We start from the raw sequence: 20,367 nt of genomic DNA on the forward strand, positions 1-20,367 counted from the left end.
AATCAATTTTCTAATGTTTTCTTGTCAACACAAATTTATTACAAGCTAGTCCAATTTGTCAATATTTTATTTTAATGCAATCTAAAGATTTTTTCAATTTAGTGTATATGTATTTTTACTTATCTATCTATCTATCTATCTATCTATCTATCTATCTATCTATCTATCTATCTATCTTGAGTTGGAGTCTCACTTCTTCACCCAGGCTGGAGTGCAGTGGCATGCATGCTCACTGCCACCCCAGCGTCAACCTGCTGAGCTCTGGTGATCCTTCTGCCTCAGTCTTCCAAGTAGCTGAAACTACAGATGCGGGCTGCCACGCCGGGCTATTTTTTATTTTATTGTAGAGATGAGGTCTCGCCAAGTTGCCCAGGCTTGTCTCGAACCCACGGGCTCATCTTTAGGGAGACTCAACTCCCCCAGACCATTTACTGCAAAGTCTTTCCTTTTTCCCCAGGGCTTAGCCATGCTCCACTGCCTCTCATTAGCCAGGGCTGGCCAAGGCATATATTTACTTACATGATTTCTATTCTACTCAGTTTGTTTCTTGGTCCATCCCTGTATCGATTTTGTAAATTTTTAGAAAATGTTTGTTAAGCTTTCTTATAATTTTAATAATAATCGGAAGATCTGTTAAATAATCTGCATATACAATTATGCCCTTTGCAATAATTGCAATCTGCTTCTTCTTTCTCAAATGTGTGTGTAGCTGTCCATGCATGTTTTTCTTTGTGTTTCTTATTTTTACTACTTTTTTATTTAAAAAAAAAATTAAGATAGGGTTTCCCGCCTGTAATTGCTGTACTTTGGTAGGCCAAGGTGAATGGATTACCTGAGTCCAGGGGTTCAAGACCAGCCTGGGCAACGTGGTGACCTCATCTCTACAATAAATCAAAAAATTACCTGGACATGGTAGCACATGCCTGTAGTGCCAGCTACTTGGTTGGCTGAGGCAGAAGGATCTCTTGAGACCAGCGGGTCGAGACTACGGTGGTCATGATCATGCCATTGTATGCTCCAGCCTGGGCGACAGAGTGAGACTCCAACTCAAAAAAGAAGAAGAAGAAGATAAGGTCTCGCTATGTTGCCCAGACTGTTCTCCAACTCCTGGGCTCGAAAGATGGAGAGATCGATCCTTCAATGTAGCTGTTATTATGGGCATGAGTCACCATGCCTGGCTTCTTTATCTTTTCTATAGCACTGGTTAGAATCTCTAGTAAATAGCTGAAAATAAGAAAAAACATTGGTAATTGCATGCACCCTTATCTTATTCTTTATATTAAAGGAAAGATACTAGCATTTTGCCATTAAGTATGTGTGTATGTGTGTGCTTGTGTTTTGTAGATTATCTTTATAGCTTACTGCTATACTAGGTTGTAAAGAGTTGTATCATGAATTGGTGTTTAAATGTGTTTTAGTCACTGAAATAGCCATATGTTATATATCTTTTAGTTTGTCAATATGACAAACTGTACTTATTACTTGTTTTATTGTTAAACAATTCTTATATTGTGGAGATCAAGACAACTTTATCATAATGGACTATGATTTCATTTTGCAAAGCTTGTTTTACTAATATTTTATTTTTATTTATTAACTTTGATTTTAATTATTGCAAAACGACTTTATTTTAAATTTATGTTTTATTTGAATATCATTTCATCTTCACTACACTCTGAACAACTTAAGCACACAGTATTTAGATGACTTGGATTGGAAAGTTTACATTTCATGATGCCCATGAAAATAATTACAAATCAGTAATAATAAACATGAAGAAATTCAGAGATATGTTATTTTATTGTATATTATAAGCTGTATAATCAGGTAAATTTGCTGTGACTTAAAATATGTCAATAAAGCATATTTCTTCCCCCAGAGCATCTTATCTTTTGAGCTTTCAGAGTGACTATAATTTATTCCCTTGATTTAGGCATCACATTTCCAGAAGTTCTCATTAAAATAAATTTCAAAGGAATTCTTTCCTGAATGACCTAGGTTAGATTCTTATTTATTTATCTATTTATTTATTATTTTGATAAGTTCACTTAACATGGGATCTACTATCTTAACAATTGTTTAATTGTACAATATAATATTAACTAGAGGCACAATATTATCTCTCAGACCTTTGGAAATTCCTCATCTTGCATTTCATTTCCCCTGTCTCAGTTCATGGCAACCACCACTCTACTCTCTGTGGTGATGAGTGTAACTATTGTAGCTAACTTATATAAACAGAATTACATATTATTTGTCTTTCTCTGTCTGGCTTATTTCACTTAGCATAATGTCCTTCAGGTTCATCTATGTGTCTCATGTTATCAAGCTTAGTAGATAAAATGCTCATAAATGATGTAAATAAAAACAGTTCAGAAATTCACTGACCTTTGATATACATTTGTGTGCTTTTGTCAAACTTTTGTATTTCAAAATTTTTCAATCTTACTGGTACTTAAATATTGTTATTTTAAAATAAGAGTTGTATTATGAATTGGTGCTTAAATTTGTTTTGGTGGTTATTTTAAAACAAGACAAAAATCGTTTCTTGTCTTTTTACAGCTAGAAATATGCTCTAATCTCAATGTAACAACAAATTTTATGTGACATCTTTTTTCTTTCATTCCCTATTTCAGGTCTTAAATTCAAAATAATAAAGCTCTTTTCATGGTTTCTACACTTAAATTATGTTTGCAGTTTTCCATATGATCACTTAGTGTCCACAAGGACTTTTTTCTTCATTTTATTAAAAGAGGAATGGTAGACGTAGTTGGGTCTTTTTGTGTAATAGCTTGATTAATGCAACTTCTTTTTGAGCTCAATAGATCATACCTGAGATCCAGGCGTTGAATGGAGTTCCCACTTCTTTTCTTTTTTTTTTTTTGAGTTGGAGTCTCACCACTTTGTTGCCCATGCTGGAGTGCAGTGGCATGCTCATGGCCACTGCAGCCTCAACCTGCTGGGCTCAGGTGATCCTTTCACCTCAGCCTTCCATGTAGCTGGAACTACATGCACACGCCACCACAACCAGCTAATTTTTTGATTAATTGTAGAGATGAGGTCTCACTAAGTCACCCAGGCTGGTCTCGAACCCCCGGACTCAGGCAATCCTCTTGCCCCGACCTCCCAAAGGGCTGGGATTACAGGCTTGAGCCACCGCACCTGGCAGTTCACACCGTTTTTTTTTTGAGTTGGAGTCTCACTCTGTCATTCAGACTGGAGTGCAGTGGGCGCTGCCGGCCACTGCAACCTCGACCTGCTGGACTCTGGCAAGCCTTCCACCTCAGCCTTCCAAGTAGCTGGAACTACAGGCACGCGCTACCACGTCCGGCTAGTTTTTGATTTATTGTAGAGATGCGGTCTCTCCAAGTTGCCCAAGTGGGTCTCAAACCCACAGGCTCAGGCAATTCACCCACCTTGGCCTCCCAAAGCGCGGGATTACAGGCTGAGTCACCAAGCCCCGCCAGTTCACACTTCTTAACACACATTCCAGCAACTATTGAATGACAGTAGCATTGACTATGCTAAACCATTCTCCTGGATAGTATGTGAAAAAGAAAATTGTGCTATAGATGTACACACTCACAACTAGGAATACTGCAAGCCATTGTCTACCTTATAATAGATAGTTCATGACCTTCTATTTTAGTTTCCACTTTATTTCATAGCAGTCTTAGCTAAACTAATGAAAACCTTGGCAGACATTTTTATAACTTCACCTCTCTGTCTGTAGGTTCCTTATGTACAAATTTTCCCAAACAATAACAAGCATTGGCTAACTATATTAATGCCTATGAAACTTTTTATTGTCTACCTCTTGTATTTACTGCTAAATACTGCCCTAACTTAATCCAGTTACCTGATTCTTCTTCTGATAAAGGCGAACCTCATGATCATCTACAAGTTGTACAATTTCTATATATGCCTCCCCCAGTTATACTCACATAACTCTTGTTAAACTCTGATTCAAAATTGTTATGGCTTATATCATAAAAAATAATAGTATTACCTTGCTAAAAATGTTGCAAATATTTATCTGCTAAAATGGTGGACTGATAACTTTGAAACTTTCATTACTTGCTAAAGATTTAAAATTTACACCTTGGCTAATAGATCTGATTTTGGGGTTGATCATAGTTTAAATTCTTTTTTTATTTTAAACATACTCTTTATTTTAAAATTGTGGTGTATAGTTAAGGGTTTAAAATTGTGGTGTATAGTTAAGGGTATACAAATATGCATTGTTCAGGCACCCTTGTTGATAAGAGGTGTTTCCTTTTCCCCAGACAGATATTTACTACCATTAATCCCATCTCCCTCCCCCCACCATAGTTTTCCACTACTGTCAGTCATTTTCTTATATTATTACATTGGATGTTCAAGGTCCACTATATGCATGAGAACATGTGATACTCAGATCTTTGTTTCTGTGAGAGGTCACTCAGTATTATAGACTCTAGTTCCATCCAGGTTGCTGCAAAATTCATGATTTTGTTCTTTTTTATGGCTGCGTAATATTCCATCATGTATATGTACCACATTTTTTTAATCCAGTCCTCTTTTGATGGACAGCATGGTTGCTTCCAGGCTGTTGCTATTGTGAACAATGCTGCGATAAACATACGTGTGCAGGTATCTTTTTTATAGAGTGATTTGAGTTCTTCAGGATATATTCCCAGTAGGGGGATTGCGGGGTCATATGGGAGGTTGATATTTAGAGATTTTAGGAATCGCCACACTGCTTTCCACAAAGGTTGCACTAGTTTACACTCCCACCAACAGTGTAGAAGTGTTCCCTTTTCACCACATCCTCACCAGCATCTGTTATTTTTTGAGTTGTTGATAATGGCCATTCTGACTGGAGTTAGGTGGTATTTCAGAGTAGCTTTAATTTGCATCTCCTTGATGATTAGTGAGGTTGAAATTTCTGTGTCTGTTGGCCGCTCGTATGTCTTCTTTTGTGAAGTGCCTGTTCATATCTTTTGCCCACTTCATAATGGGGGTATTTGCTTTTTTTCTTTTCAGCACATTTGAGTTCCTTGTAGATCCAAGATGTTAAGCCTTTGTCAGGCATGGAGTTGGCAAATATTTTTCCCAGTCTGTGGGCTGTCTCCCTGCTCTTTTGATGGTTTCTTTGGCTTTACAGAAGCTTGTCAGTTTAATAAGGTCCCACTTGTCTATCTTAACTATTACAGCCTGTGCATTTTGGGTTTTGTTCAGGAATTGGATACCAGTTCCAATTTCCATCAGGGTGTGTCCTTCATTTTCTAAGGTTCTTATGGTTTGAGGTTTTACATTTAGGTCTCTGATTTAGAGTTAATTTTTGTGTGTGGGGATAGATAGGGGTCTTGTCTGATTCTTCTGCATGTGGTCAACCAGTTTTCCCAGCACCATTTACTGAATATGTTCTCCTCTTCCCAGTGGTAAGTAGTGGAGGCTTTGTCAAAGATGAGTTGGTGAGAAATTGAGGTTTTACTTCTGGAATCTCAATTCTATTTCATTAGTCTATATGCCTGTTCCTGTACCAATACCAAGCTGTTTTGATTATTGTAGCTTTATAGTAAAGTTTGAAGTCTGTTAATGTGATACCACCTGTTTTGTTTTTTTGTTTGTTTGTTTGTTTGTTTTTGCTGAGGATTCTTCTGGCTATTCTTGGTCGTTTGTGTTTCCATATGAATTCCTGTATTATTTTTTCTAGCTCTAAGAAGAATGTTGCTGGTAATTTGATGGGTATTGCATTAAATCTGTAGATTGCCTTATGTAAGATGGTCATCTTCACCATGTTGATTCTTCCAATCTATGAGCATGGGGTATTTTTCCACTTGTTTGTGTTATCTTTGATTTCTTTGAGCAATGTTTTGTAGTTTTCATTGTAAAGTTCTTTCAAGTCCCTGGTTAGGAAGATGCCAAGATATTTTTGTGTGTGTGTGGCTATTGTGAATGGGATTGTGCTTTTTATTTGGATTTCTGTTTGATTGTTATTGTTGTAAAGAAATGTGATTGTCCTTTGCACATTTATTTTATACCCTGAGACTTTGCCAAAGTCCTTTATCGGTGCAAGGATACTTTTGATAGATTCTCTTGGGTTTTTAAGTACATGATCATGTTGTCTACAAAGAGAGATAACTTTACTTCCTCTTTTCCTATTTGAATACCCCTGATTGCCTTCTCTTCTCTGTTTGCTCTAGGCAGGACTTCCAATACTATATTGAGCACGAGGGGAGAGAGTGGATATCCTGGTCTTGTTCCAGTTTTCAGGGGAAATGGTTCCAATTTTTGTCTGTTTAGGAGTATGCTAGCTGTAGGTTTCTTGTAGATGGCTTTTACTATTTTGAGGTATGTTCCATGTATGCCTAGATGTTCAAGGGTTTTTATCAAGAAGGGGTGTTGGATTTTATCAAAAGCTTTTTCTGCATCTAATGATATAATCATGTGGTTTTTGTTCTGATGTCTGTTGATGTATTTAATTATATTTTTTGTCTTGAGAATGTTGAACCAGACTTGCAAACCTGAGATGAAACCTACTTGGTCATGATGGATGATTCTTGAGATGTGTTGTTGAATCCGGTTTGCTAGGATCTTGTTGAGAATTTTAGCATCTATGTTCATCAAAGGTATTGGCCTGTAGCTCTCCTTCTTTGTTGGGTCTTTACCTGGCTTGGCTATCAATGTGATGTTAGCTTCATATAATGATTTGGGGAGAGTTCCATCTTTCTCAATTCCCGGAATACTTTCAGTAGGATTGGTATCAGCTCCTCCTTGAATGTCTTATAGAATTCTGCTGGAAAGCCATTTGGTCCAGTGATTTTTTTTGTAGGTAGTTTTCTTATTACGTAGTTGATTCCCTTGATTGTTATTGGTCTGTTTAGGGTCTCGATTTCTTCTGTTTCAACCTAGGTAGGTTGTGTGATGTCAGGAAGTCCTCCATTTCCTTAAGGTTCTCAAGTTTGTTTCCATACAGGTGTACATAGTAGTCTCTAATGATCTTTTGCATTTCTTCTGGGTCAGATGTGACTTCATCTTTTGTGTTTCTGATTGTGCTTATCTGGGTTTTTTCTCTCTTTTTCTTGGTCAGTCTAGCTAGGGGACCATCGATCTTATTTATCCTTTCAAAGAACCAGCTTTTTGTTTCATTGATTTTTTTGTATTATCTTTTTGTCTTCTATGTCCTGGGTTTGGGTCTTTATTTTGGTGATCTGTATTCTTCTGCCAAAGTTAGGATTTTGGTGGTCTTGCTTTTCCAGGTTCCTTAGGTGACTTATTAGGCTGTTAATTTGTGTTCCTTCCTTTTTCTTCATGTGTGTCTGTAGAGACATTAATTCCCCTCTTACTACAGCTTGCACAGCATCCTGGAGATTTTGGTAAGATGTTTCTTCATTTTCATTTGTTTCCAGGTATCTTTTAATCTCTGTTTTGATTTCATCATTGACCCAGGAGTTGTCTAGCATCATGCTGCTTAGTATCCATGCCTTTGTGGGTTTTTGGGGAAACTTGTTGGTGTTGATGTTCATTTTTATTCCACTGTGGTCCAAGAAGGTGCATGGCAAAATCTCAATCTTTTAAAATTTGCTTATGCTTGATTTATGGCCAAGTATGTGGTTCATCTTAGAGTACGTTCCATGCGGTGATGAGTAGAATGAATATTCTGTGGTTGTTGTATGGAGTGTTCTGTTGGTATCAATTAAGTCCATTTGGTGAAGAGTCACATTGAGGTTTTGGATCTCATTGCTGATTTTTTGTCCTGATAATCTGTATGGTTATGAGTGGGGTATTGAAGCCCCCAGCTATGATGGTGTTGGAGTCAATTTCTTTTTTTAGTTTACCTAGAAGTTGCTTTATGAAAGTTGGCGCTCCTGTATTGGGTGTATCTATGTTTAGGATGGATATTTCTTGTTGATGGATTGAACCTTTTATCATTATGCAGTGGCCTTCTATATCTTTTTTGATTTTTGGTAGCTTAAAGGGTATTTTGTCTGAAATTAAGATCACAACTCCTCCTTTCTTTTGTGTTCTATTCACCTGAAAATTTGTTTCCCATCCTCTTACTTTGAGTCTGTGAATGTCCTTTCTACTGAGGTGAGTCTCTTGAAGGCAATAAATTGATGCCTGGTGATATTTTATCCATTTTTGCCATTCTGTGTCTTTTCAGTGGTGCATTTAGTCCATTCACATTTAGGCTAATTATTGAAATGTGAGAGTTGATCCCTATCATAAAGTTCTTACAGAATTGTCATTGTTATTGTTGTTCCTGTTTGTTTGTTGTCTTTCTTTGATTTTGTAGTTGGTTCATGTGTGTTTTTAATCTTTTGCCTGTACTCTTATGAAGAACATTTTTGTTCTTTTTTCCTTTTCCTCTGTGTTCAGTACTTTCTTAAGTGTTTCTTGTAGAGGTGGTCCGGTGACATCAAAGGTTCTTAGGGATTGGATATCTGGGAAAGATTTCAATTCTCCCTCACTGATGAAGCTTAGCTTGGCTGGGTAGGTTATTCTCGGTTGAAATTGTTTGTCTTTTAGAACTTTGAAAATAGGGCTCCAAGCTCTCCTAACCTGGAGGATTTCTGTAGATAAATCTGCTGCTACTCTAATTGGTCTTCCCTGGTAGATAGTCTGACGTTTTTCTCTTGCTGGCTTTAGGACTTTTTCTTTTATACCTACTTTGTTCAGGTGAATTATTATGTGTCTGGGAGTTGGTCTTCTCATTTGTTTTCTTGCAGGGGTACTCTGAATCTCTTGTGTTTGAATTTTTGCATCCCTGATGAGATGAGGGAAGTTTTCTTGAATGATTTCATGAAATGTTTGCTCCAGTGTGGACTCTGTTTCTCTCTCTGCCTCAGGAAGGCCAATTACTCTTAGGTTTTTTTCTCTTGAAGTAATCATTCATCACTTGAAGGTTTTGTTCTGTCTTTTTAACCTTCTTTTCTATGTTTTTGACAGTTTGAGTTCATTCTTTGTTTTGGTCTTCGAGCTCTGAGATTCTTTCTTCTGCTTGGCTAATTCTGCTTTCCATGCTTATTAGTTTGTTATTTATTTCCATCACAGAATTCTTTACTGCTGTTATTTCTGTCATCAGCTCCTTCCTATTTTTCCTCTTGTCTTTTTTCAATTTTTAAAATTCTCTCTATTAATGTCTTGATGCCTGGGTTTGTTTCATGTGACCAGTCATTCCAGGGACTCTTCATTGTTTGTGTTCTGAAGTCTGTTTTCTCAGTGTCTGACCTCCCAGAGGTCTGTGTGAGACCTATATTCTTCTTTTGGTTTTTCTTCATTTGTGCAGATTTTTCCTCCCTACTTTTTCCTTCCCTCCACATCACCGTCTTCTTTAATTCTGTTATTCAGGGGTGGAGAGGTTGCGTTTTCTTCTGTTTGTTCAATCTCCTATTCTTCTTTATGTATATCCTCTTGCTTTGTTCAGTTCTGGAGTTGGACTATAGGTTAGGGGTGGTCCTTTTTGCAGTTTTGATATTTACTTACGGGGGAAAGTGTGATTCAATATCTATCTGCAGATTCTGGTATCCACTGACAGATGTATGGATAATCTGAAACCCACTTCCCACTGCCTTGCAATCTGTCCATGCAGTGGGGTTGTAGGTTTACTTCCTGAAAGCCAAATGAGGTTAACAGAGGGAAGAGAATGGAGTGGGCAGGGAGTAAAATGGGTTGTAGATAAAGGGGGGAGTAATAGGGAAAACAGATGAGCATACCAACAAATAAAGAGAGGCACAAAGACTGAAACAGATAAAAGCAATAAACCATGACTACAAGTTAACCAACAACCATATGATAAAACTAAAACATACAATGATGCTAACGTACAAGCTAATCAACCTTCTTATTGGTGTGCTATTCCTCTATAAAACATGGGGTTTACAGAGAAATATTTTTTAAAAAGAACAAGACAAAGGGAATAGAATTAAGTCAGTAAACTAACAGAACCAACCAAGTACACTCTGAGACTTTTTGTTTAAGTCCGATGTCCTTTCAGCTCTGATTTCTAGCTGTCTTTGCAGGTTGGTAAATTTGTTCACAGTTAGGGTCAGTTGTCCCTGGCCTACTGTGAAGGGCAGTTCAGATCTGGGCTACCTGCCAGTTCACCACTCAGATCTGGCTTGTGTCTATTTATCAAGCATCTGTTTTCCCCATTTCAGTATTGTTACGTTGAATCGCCAGCATGTGGTGCTATCTCACTGCTCCAGTTGATCTTTATCTGCAGTTACTCACCCAGGAGGGGAGGGAGCTAGCGATGGGAGTGGCACGGCAGTGGCGGCGGCCGCCTCACGGCCCATAGGATGAGCTCCATGAGTCTGGCTCCAGGCGAGAGGCGAGGCATAAAAGTGGCAGTGGTATCAGCAACGATCTCAGTGGATCTTGCTTGCAAGGGCCTCATGGTCTGAAGTCATGAGTTGCCTCAGGCACAGGCCAGGTGATGGCCACGATGGTGGCAGTGGCAGTGGTGGTGGTGTTTGCAGCTGCAGCAGCATTTGATGCTGCAGCAACAACCCAGACAGCCGTCATGTTTGAGCTGTGGCCATGGCTGAGCTCTGTGTGAAGAGCAGGCTGCCAATGATGGGAACTGCAGCCCCCAGGAGAGAACTACAGTCTTTATGTGTTTTCTCTTTCGTGGAGGGTCTCACAGACCAAGCTGATCTGTCTCCATCTTGCCAGAAGTCCTAAAATATTATTTTTTAAAAAGGAGTTTATTAGTTTTGTCAGAGAATCTAATAAAAATTTTAAAATAACTTAATGACTTGAGACAATTTGTACATCCAAGGGGGAATTTTAGTTATTAAAGTCCAAAATAAAGATAATGCTTTGGAAAATTCAAAGAAATGCCTTTGCAAGCAACTATACAAAGAACTTCCACTACTTTTTTTTATTATAAAGATGTGGGGTACAATTCAGGGTTAGGTATACAATGTGGATTATGCAGGTACCTTGTTGATGAGGTGTGCCCCTTCTTCCCCAGCAATTTCCCTCAACTGTCAATCCCACCCCACCCCCAATAGTTTCCCACTACTGTCAATCCCTTTCTTATAGTATTATAATTGTTCAAGGTCCATTTATGAGTGAGAACATATGGTACTCTTTCTTTGTTTCTGTGATAGATCACTGAGTATGATCAACTTTAAATCCATCGAAGTTCATATGTTTGTCCTTCCTTATGGCTGTATAATATTCCAGTATGTATATATACCTCATTTTTTTTATCCAGTCCAGCTTCGATGGGCAGCATGGTTGGTTTCATGTGTTTGCTATTGTGAATAGAGCTGCAACAAACATACATGTGCAGGTATCTTTTTTGTAGAATGATTTGAGTCCCTCTGGGTATATTCCTAATAGGGGAATTGCTGGGTCCATTTATTATTCTATTGCTATTAGAATCATAAAGACAGTTGTTCAATCTGGTTCAATCTGGATTAATGAAGCCATAGGGCCTTTTGTTACCATAAAAAAGAAATTATAGTGGCTATACCAAAGTTTTCTCAGTCTGCTTGGTGTCATCCGAAACCATCTTCAGACAAATTGGCTCAAACATTTAAAAGTATTGGTGGAAAAAATTCTAAAAGCTTCAGCAGGAGATTAAATTTTGTCCTATTTGTAAATGTTATAACCTAAGCATAAGTGTAAAGTTTAAGCAATTCTCAAAACAATTGTCTCCAGAACCACTTAAACATTTGCTAATGGATTTTATCCATTTTATTAAATTGTAAAGCTTTTATATATTGTAGACATTTTCACATAATTGCTGGACACATGAAAGCTTTCCCTAACTTATTCCTTTTTACTCTTAAATTATTCAATCAGGCAATTTCGAGTTTTCAATTACTTATTTCATTGGCCTCACAATTGGTAAGGCAAATGCATATAACTCTTATACTATCTGTATTAAAATTTCAGGTCCACTTTGTAAGCTCTCTCTTATGATGGTAATTTTGCCATACCATTTACTGCTACCATAAGGTTATAAGTCACGTATGTCTAAGTGGATAAAACATAGGAATGTATTGATATAATTTTCTTACATTTAAAATAATGTTTTTCCATCTATTTGCATTTCTGACTTTAAAAAGGACGTTTCAATATTTTTAAAAGAAAAATGAAATATTCTGATCATTTAGTTGTCCCGTCATCCAACCAAGTTCATAATTTTAGAGGACATGATTTTGAATTGAATTATGTCCTATTTTCAGAGCTAGAATTCAGTTAATTATCATTTTTAGATCAAACTTCCACCGAGACATTGTTCAAATCTGTTGTTTCCACAAACCACATTTTAAAAGAAAGCCCCACCCAACTGACTGTCTCTGTACTCCTCACATGGATTTTTTCCTCTATGGTGCTCTGTGGAAGATACCCTTTCCCTGAGCATTCTTCGGACTGTAGATGAGAGAATTCAGCATTGGGTTAAAGTGACTGTGAAACAAAGATAGTGTTTTCTCTTATTCCTCTCATTGATTAGAGTCTAGGACCATATAAACCACCATGGCTATGCCAAAGAAGAGTTCAGCCACACAAGAGTAGGTGAAGAAGGCCTTTATGTGGCCCACCTTTGACAGGATTTTGAAGATGACCCCAGAGGATGTGCATACAGGCAACACACATCAAGCAAAGGGGCCTAAATAAGACAAAAACACAAGCAGCAAAGTTGATCACTTGGTTAATCCAGCACAGGCTAACTTGAAAATAGACAGAAATATACAGAAGAGGTGATTCACTACATGGGGCCCACAGAAGGGCAACTTTAGAAGTAGAATAATTGCATGTACCAGGGACAGGGTAAACAAACATGACCAGGAAGTGGCAACCAAGATAGGGCACACATTCTTCAGCTCACAATGTCAGTGTACTGGAGAGGGTGCAGGCCACCACATACCTAGAGTAAGATATCTCCACCAAAATCAGGTACTTTGTGTGAGCAAAAGTCAATTACAAAAGAAAAAAAACCTGTGTTATGCATTAATAGTGGACTAACACTGTCACAATGTCTAAGTCATTCACCTCACTTTATCTTATAACAGGCATTTTATCTTCTCACTTTCATCACAGGAAGAAGAATGAGTACAAAACAATAAGGTACTTTTAGGGTGAGAAATATTGAGAACATCATATACCTTTTACTACAGTATATTATAATTATTTTATTTCACTATTAGTTATCTCGGTTGCATGCACCCGGGGTTGTTCTCTGGAGCTGACTGAAACCCCCCACTGCCCTGAGATTGGAGTCACTGGTATGCAGGATCATCTGCCATTCTTTGGATTCTCCTGAGAACAGTCTGCCTGATGCAGCTGATTCTCATCACCTGGTGCCTGGCTCACACCATCACCTATGACAGCAAAGCAGCTGAAACCCCCAATCCAATCCATGGAGAGAGAAGATTTGGAAGAACTGGAGAGAAGCCCCACGCCTGGTGAGAAAACACCGACTGCGACCGTTTTCTCTGTCCCGGACTAGGCAGAGACCTTCATTGCTCCACCCAGCTCTGCCCAGCCTCCAACTTGGGACCTAAGGTAATCTCATCAAACTCCGAGAGACAGAAGCCCTTTCTCCATGCTGGATCAGACACAGACACATCAGATCTGAGTGGGAGACTTGACAGGCAGCAAGCTGGGTGAATCCAGATCTGATCCACCCTCCTCACACAGTAGGCCTGGGGCATCTGACCCAGTCTGAGAGCAACTCTATCAGCCAATGCTGAGAACACAGGGGTGGGGCTAGAGATCAGAGCTGAAAAGAAGTTGGACTTATAGGAACCTTCTCAGAGCTAGTATTTTTTGTGTCTGTTTTTCTCACTTTTGTTTGTTTTTTGTTTTAATTTTTTTCTCTCTTTCAGTTTTTGATAATGTTTTCATACTTGCTTTGTTACTGTTATTTTATTGTTTTTTTTAGACTTCCTATCTGTGCATGAGTATTTTTGAAGGAGAGTACATCAATAGGGGGGTTTTTGGCAGTTTGTGTACTTGTATGATTGTATGTTTTCATTTTTTACTCTTTTCTGTCCTTGTTTGTGTCTCTTTTCATTTGCTAGTTGGTACATCTGTCTGTTTTGCCTCTTACTCCTCTCTCTCCACCTACCTCTTACCCCTCTTCCTTTTCCTATTCTTTTCCTTTTTTTTAGCTCATTTTGCTTTCAGGGAGCAAACCTATACTCCCATTGCCTTGACAGATTGTAAGGCAGTGGAGACTGGGTCCCAGGGGCCTCACACACCTGTCAGTGGATACTGGGATCTGCAGATAGATTCTGAATCACAGCTCCCCCCTCAATTAAATCTCAAAACTGCAAAAAGTCCAGCCTCTCACCACAGTCCAGCTTCAGAATTTAACGAAGCCAGAGGATCCAATAAGGAAGAATAGGAGATTGAGCAAACAGAAGCAAAAACTACCCCTCCATCCCTGAACAACAAAATTAAAGAATGGGGGGGAGAAAAGGAGAGGGAAAAAATCTACACAAATGAAGAAAACCAAAAGAAGAATATGGTTCTCACACAGAACCCTGGGAGGTCAGACAACAAGAATACAGACTTCAGAACACAAACAATGAAGAACCCCAAAATGACTGGTCTCAAACCACAAACCCATATATCAAGGCATTAATAGAGAGAATAAATAGAATCAAAGAGAGACAAGAGGAAAAAATGAAGGAGTTGATAACTGAGATGATAGCAATAGAGAATACATTCTATTCAGTGAATGAAATAAGGAGCAAACTGATAAGCATGGAAAGCAGAATTAGCCAAGCAGAAGAAAAATCTCAGAGCTTGAGGACCAAAATATAGAACTAACCCAAACTGTCAAAAACATAGAAAAAAGCTTAAAAAGATGGAGCAAAACCTTCAAGAGATGAGCGATTATTTCAACAGACTGAACCTAAGATTAATTGGACTTCCTGAGGCAGAAAGAGACAGAGACCACCCTGGAACAAACATTCCAAGAAATTATCCAAGAAAACATACCTCATCTCATCAGTGACGCAACCATTCAAACACAAGAGATTCAGAGAACCCCTCCAAGATGACAAATGAGTAGACCAACTCCTAGATACATAGTAATTAGCCTAAACAAAGTAGATATAAAGGAAAAAATCCTAAAGGCAGCAAGAGAAAAAGGTCAGACTACCACTACCTACAGGAGAAGACTAATTAGAATAACAGAGGACTTATCCACAGAAATACTTCAGGCAAGGAGAACTTGGAACCCAATCTTCACAGTTCTCAAAGATAAACAATTTAACCACGAATTACCTACCCAGCTAAGCTAAGCTTCATCTGTGATGGGGAATTAAAATCTTTTCCAGACATTCAATCCCTAAGAGCTTATGCTTTCTACAGACCAGCTCTACAAGAAACACTTAGAAAGTATTAAACACAGAAGAAAGGAAAAAAATGATAATACCCTTGATAAGAATGAAAAAGGTTGAAAACATACATGAATCAACCCAAAAAATCATAAGAAAGAAAACAAACAAACAGCAACAAAAACAACAAACTCTATAAGAACCTCGTGACAGGGATAAACTCTCACATTTCAATAATTAGCCTGAATGTGAATGAACTAAATGCATCACTGAAAAGACATAGAATGGAAAATTGCATAAAATATCATGAGGCAGCAATATATTGTCTCCAAGAGACTCATCTCAAAAGAAAGGATACTCACAGACTCAAAGTAAGAGGATAGGAAGCATTTCAGGCAAGCAAATCACAAAAGAAAGCAGGAGTTGCAATCTTAATACCAGACAAAATACCCTTTAAGCTATCAAAAATTTAAAAAGATATGGAAGGTCACTACATAATGATAAAAAGTTCAATCCATCAACAAGAAATATCCATCCTAAACATATATGCACCCAACATAGGAGCACCAACTTTCATAAAGCAGTTTCTAGGTAAACTTAAAAAAGATATTGACTCAAGCATTATCATAGCTGGGGACTTAAATACCTCACCCATGACCCCAGACAGATCATCAAGACAAAAAAAAAAAATCAACAAGGAGATCCAGAACCTCAACCTGATGCTTGGCCAAATGAACTTAATTGATAGTTACAAAACACTCCAACCAACAACCATGAAATATACATTCTACTCATCACCACATGGAATGTACTCTAAGATCAACCACATCCTCAGCCACAAATCAAGTATAAACAAATTCCACAAAGGTAAAATCCTACCATGTGCCTTCTCAGACCACAGTGGAATAGAAATAAATATCAAAACCAACAAACCTCCCCAAAAGCCCATAAAGACATGGACACAAAACAGCATGATGCTAAACAACTCCTGGGTCAACATGGAAATCAAAACAGAGATTCAAAGATGCCTGGAAGGGAGGGAGGTCAGAAAGATGGAGGCCGAGCCAGTCGGACTATGCCAGTCCTGATGTGAATGTGTGTGTGTATGGAAAATTTTTTGTATGTGCTGGCAAATGAGTGGGCATGTGAGTGGTTGACAGAGGGAGGGTTAGGGAGCTAGTGGCCAGGGCTCTCCTGGTGCAGCAGCTAGTGCCACGCTGCTGGGCTTGAACCCTAGCAACACCTGGGACACAGAAGCCAGGCACCATTTTCTCTTTCTTTCTTTCTTTCTTTCTTTCTTTCTTTCTTTCTTTCTTTCTTTCTTTCTTTTAACAACAAACCCCACCTGGAAAGAATATGCTGGGAAAGGCTGTCTGAGTGGGGACTCATGAGCAAGTGGCCAGGCCCCTGGTGCAACAGCTGGTGCTGTAGTTTCTCTGCTTCATCTTTGGCTCTTCCCAGTCACAGAAGCTGAGTGCCATTATTTTTTTTTTTTAGCAGACAAAAGTTTTTCTGTGAAAAAGCAATAGGGAGAAGCCATCGCCCCAGCCTCTCCCTCACCATTGCAGCAGGAGAGAGGCTGCCAGCTCCTGGCTTTGCCTCATCACTTCACCACCTGGGAATGAACTGGCAGCAGGGGCTGTGGAGGGAGCCCAAAGGCAAAATCCCACAGAAAAGGACAAAAGAGACACCCCACCATCTTGAAGGTGGGGCAGGAATGTGCTCCAACTCACTCACCAGAGAGCAACAGACCCGATCTCTGTGACTGGTGAATCAACAACTCAGGGTTTGATGGTGACCCAGAGGGAATATCCTGAAAGTATCCTACCCCATACCCTGATCCAGCCATGGTACAAATGGTGTGACCAGAAAAGGATGAGGAAGGACTTCAAAGAGATCAGTGGTGAGTCTAGGGCTGACCCAAACCCCCTCCTCCCCAGCAATCCTCTGAATATCAAACCCACACAGCTGGGGCATGACTGAGAGGGACAAACCCAGGTGGAGCCTGGACATCAGTCACAATAGGAGAATTCCATTCTGGGTAGGCCTGACTGGGGCACCCCCCCATGAGTACCTACCTGGGGAAGAGACAATCCTGTACTGCCCCACTGGAGAAGATCTCCCTGACCATACAAGAGTGGGAGGGAAAGACTGTAGGCCTACCCACCTCCACTGCCCCTCCTCCTTCCCTGCTTCAGACACTGAGGAGAGAGTGAAAAAGGTGTCCCTGCAAGAGAGACTTGATTAGAGGAACAATTGCAGAGCCTGACACAACAGGGCAGGTTTTTGTGTTTTTTAATTTTTTTTTTTAGATTTGACTATTTGTTTGTTAGTTCATCTATTTTTTAAATATTTTTCCTTTGCTCATGAATGTGTATGTGAGGGTTTGACCTGCATTTGCTCCCAATTTTTTTCTTTTCTTTTTCTGTTTCTTTCTTCTTTTATTTGACATTTCCTGTTTTAATCTAGCTGAAGAAAGAATCTTAGAACTTGAATATCAGAAAAAGAAATTATCCCAGTCTGTAAAAAACATAGAAAGAAGACTCAGAATGAAAGAACAAAGCCTTCAAGACATGTGCAATTATATCAAGTGGCCGAAACTATGCTTGATTGGTATTCCATAAGAAGAAATGGAAATGAAGAATAACTTGGAGCAGGTATTCCAGAAAATAATCCAAGAAAGCTTTCCCCAACTCACCAGAGATGTGACCAGCCAAGCATAAACGATACTGAGAACCCCCACAAGACATCAAATGAGAAGACCAACCCCTAGACACATAGTAATTCACCTACACAAAGTAAGCACAAAAGAAAACATCCTAAAGGCAGCAAGAGAGAAAGGTCAGACTACCTACTGGGGAAAATCAATCAGAATAGCAGCAGACCTATCAGCAGAAACACTACAAGCAAGAGGGGTCTAGAGGCCTATATTCAAAGTCCTCAAGATAAACAATTTCAAGCAAGAATTTCCTATCCAGTCAAATTCAGCTTCATCAGTGATGGAGAATTAAAATCCTTCCCAGACATCCAATCCCTAAGAGATTATGCAGCCTCCAGGCCAGCTCTACAGGAAACATTTAAAAAGATATAAAGCACAGAAGAAAGAAAAAAAGAATGACCACACACTTCCCAAGAGAACAGCAGAGCACAGAATCAACAGAGTACAGCATAACAAGAAACTTGAAAACACATACATACATCAACCCCCAAGCCAAAAGAAAACAAGCAAACAAAAAAAAATTTTTTAAGAACCCCATGACAGTTATAAACAACCACATTTCAATAATCACCTTGAATGTGAGTGGACTAAATGCACCACTGAAAAGACACAGAATGGCAAACTGGATAAGAAACCATGACCCCGTGATTTGCTGCATCCAGGAGGCTCATTTCACTACAAGGGATGCACACAGACTCAAAGTTAAAGGATGGAAAACAAGTTCCCAGACAAATAGATCACAAAAGAAGGCAGGAGTTACAATCTTAATATCAGACAAAACTATCAAAAATTTTAAAAGATATAAAAGGATACTACATAATGATAAAAGATTCAATCCATCAAAAAGAAATATCCATCCTAAACATATATGCATGCAACACAGGAGCACCAGCATTTAAAAAGCAACTACTAAGTAAACTAAAAAAAGATTATGACTCTAACACTATTACAGCAGGGGACTTGAATACTCCACTAACATCCCTAGATAGATAATCAAGGCAAAAAATCAACATGGAGATCCAGAACCTAAACTTGACCAAATGGACTTAATAAATACCTACAGATTATTCCATCTAATAAGCACAGAATATACACTTTACTTATTACCAATGGAACATACTCCAAGATTGATCACATCCTTGGCCATAAATCAAGCATAAACAAACTCCATAAGGTTGAAATCTTACCATGCACATTCTCAGACCACAGTGGAATAAACATAAATATCAACACCAACAACATTTACCCAAAGCCCACAAAGACATGGACACGAAACAGCATGATGCTGAACAACCACTGGGTTAACACTGAAATCAAAGCAGAAATTGAAAGATTCCTGGAAACAAATGAAAATTAAGAAACATCTTACCAAAATGTCTGGGATGCCAGCATGAAACCAGTTCTAACAGGGGAATTTATATCTCTACGAGTCCATATCCAGAAAATGGAAAGATCACAAGTGGAGAGCCTAACAAATCACCTAAGGGAGCTGGAAAGAGAAGACCACCAAAATCCCAACTTTAGCAGAAGAATCCAAATCACCAAAATAAGAGCCCAAATATGGGACATAGAAGATAAAAAAATCCTAGAAAACGTAAACAAAACAAAATGCTGGTTCTTTGGAAGAGTTAACAAGATTGATGAACTGCTAGCAGAATGACCAAGAAAAAGCCCAAATAAACACAAGCAGAAATACAAAACATCAAATCACAACTGACCCTGAAGAAATACAAAAGATTATCAGAGGTTACTATGTACACCTATATGGAAACAAACTTGATAAATTACATGAAATGGAACACTTTCTGACACCACAAAACCTCCCCAGGTTGAAACAAGAAGACATTGAGAAACTAAATAGATCAATAACAACCCAGGAAATTGACTCTATCATATGAAAACTACCTACAAAAAAAAAAAAAAAAAGACCCGGACCAGATGGTTTTCCAGCAGAATCTATAAATATACAAGGAGGAGCTGATACCAATCCTATTGAAAGCATTCCAGGCAATTGAGAAAGATGGAATTCTCCCCAAATCATTTTACGAAGCTAACATCACACTGATACCCAAAGCGGGTAAAGATCCAACAAAAAAAGAGAACTACAATCAAATATCCCTTATGAATAAAGATGTAAAAATACTCAACAAGATTCTAGCAAGTCGGATCTGAAAACACATCTCAAAAATCATCCACCATGATCAAGTAGGCTTCATCCCCAGGATGCAAGTCTGGTTCAACATTTGCAAGACCATAAATATAATTAAATACATCAACAGATGTAAAAACAAGAACCACATGATTATATCATTAGATACAGTCTATGATATAATCAAGCATCCCTTCTTGATAAAA

At 38.5% G+C, this 20,367-nt stretch overlaps 1 pseudogene; it reads right to left on the reverse strand.

Moving 5' to 3' along the window:
* Positions 1-12,311: 12,311 nt before the first annotated feature.
* LOC103262052 lies at positions 12,312-12,918 on the reverse strand (annotated as a pseudogene).
* Between the last annotated feature and the right edge of the window lie 7,449 nt (positions 12,919-20,367).

Source organism: Carlito syrichta, unplaced genomic scaffold (assembly GCF_000164805.1).
Source record: "Carlito syrichta isolate Samal-C Ts95f unplaced genomic scaffold, Tarsius_syrichta-2.0.1 Scaffold304320, whole genome shotgun sequence".
Classification (NCBI taxonomy): Eukaryota; Metazoa; Chordata; class Mammalia; order Primates; family Tarsiidae; genus Carlito; species Carlito syrichta.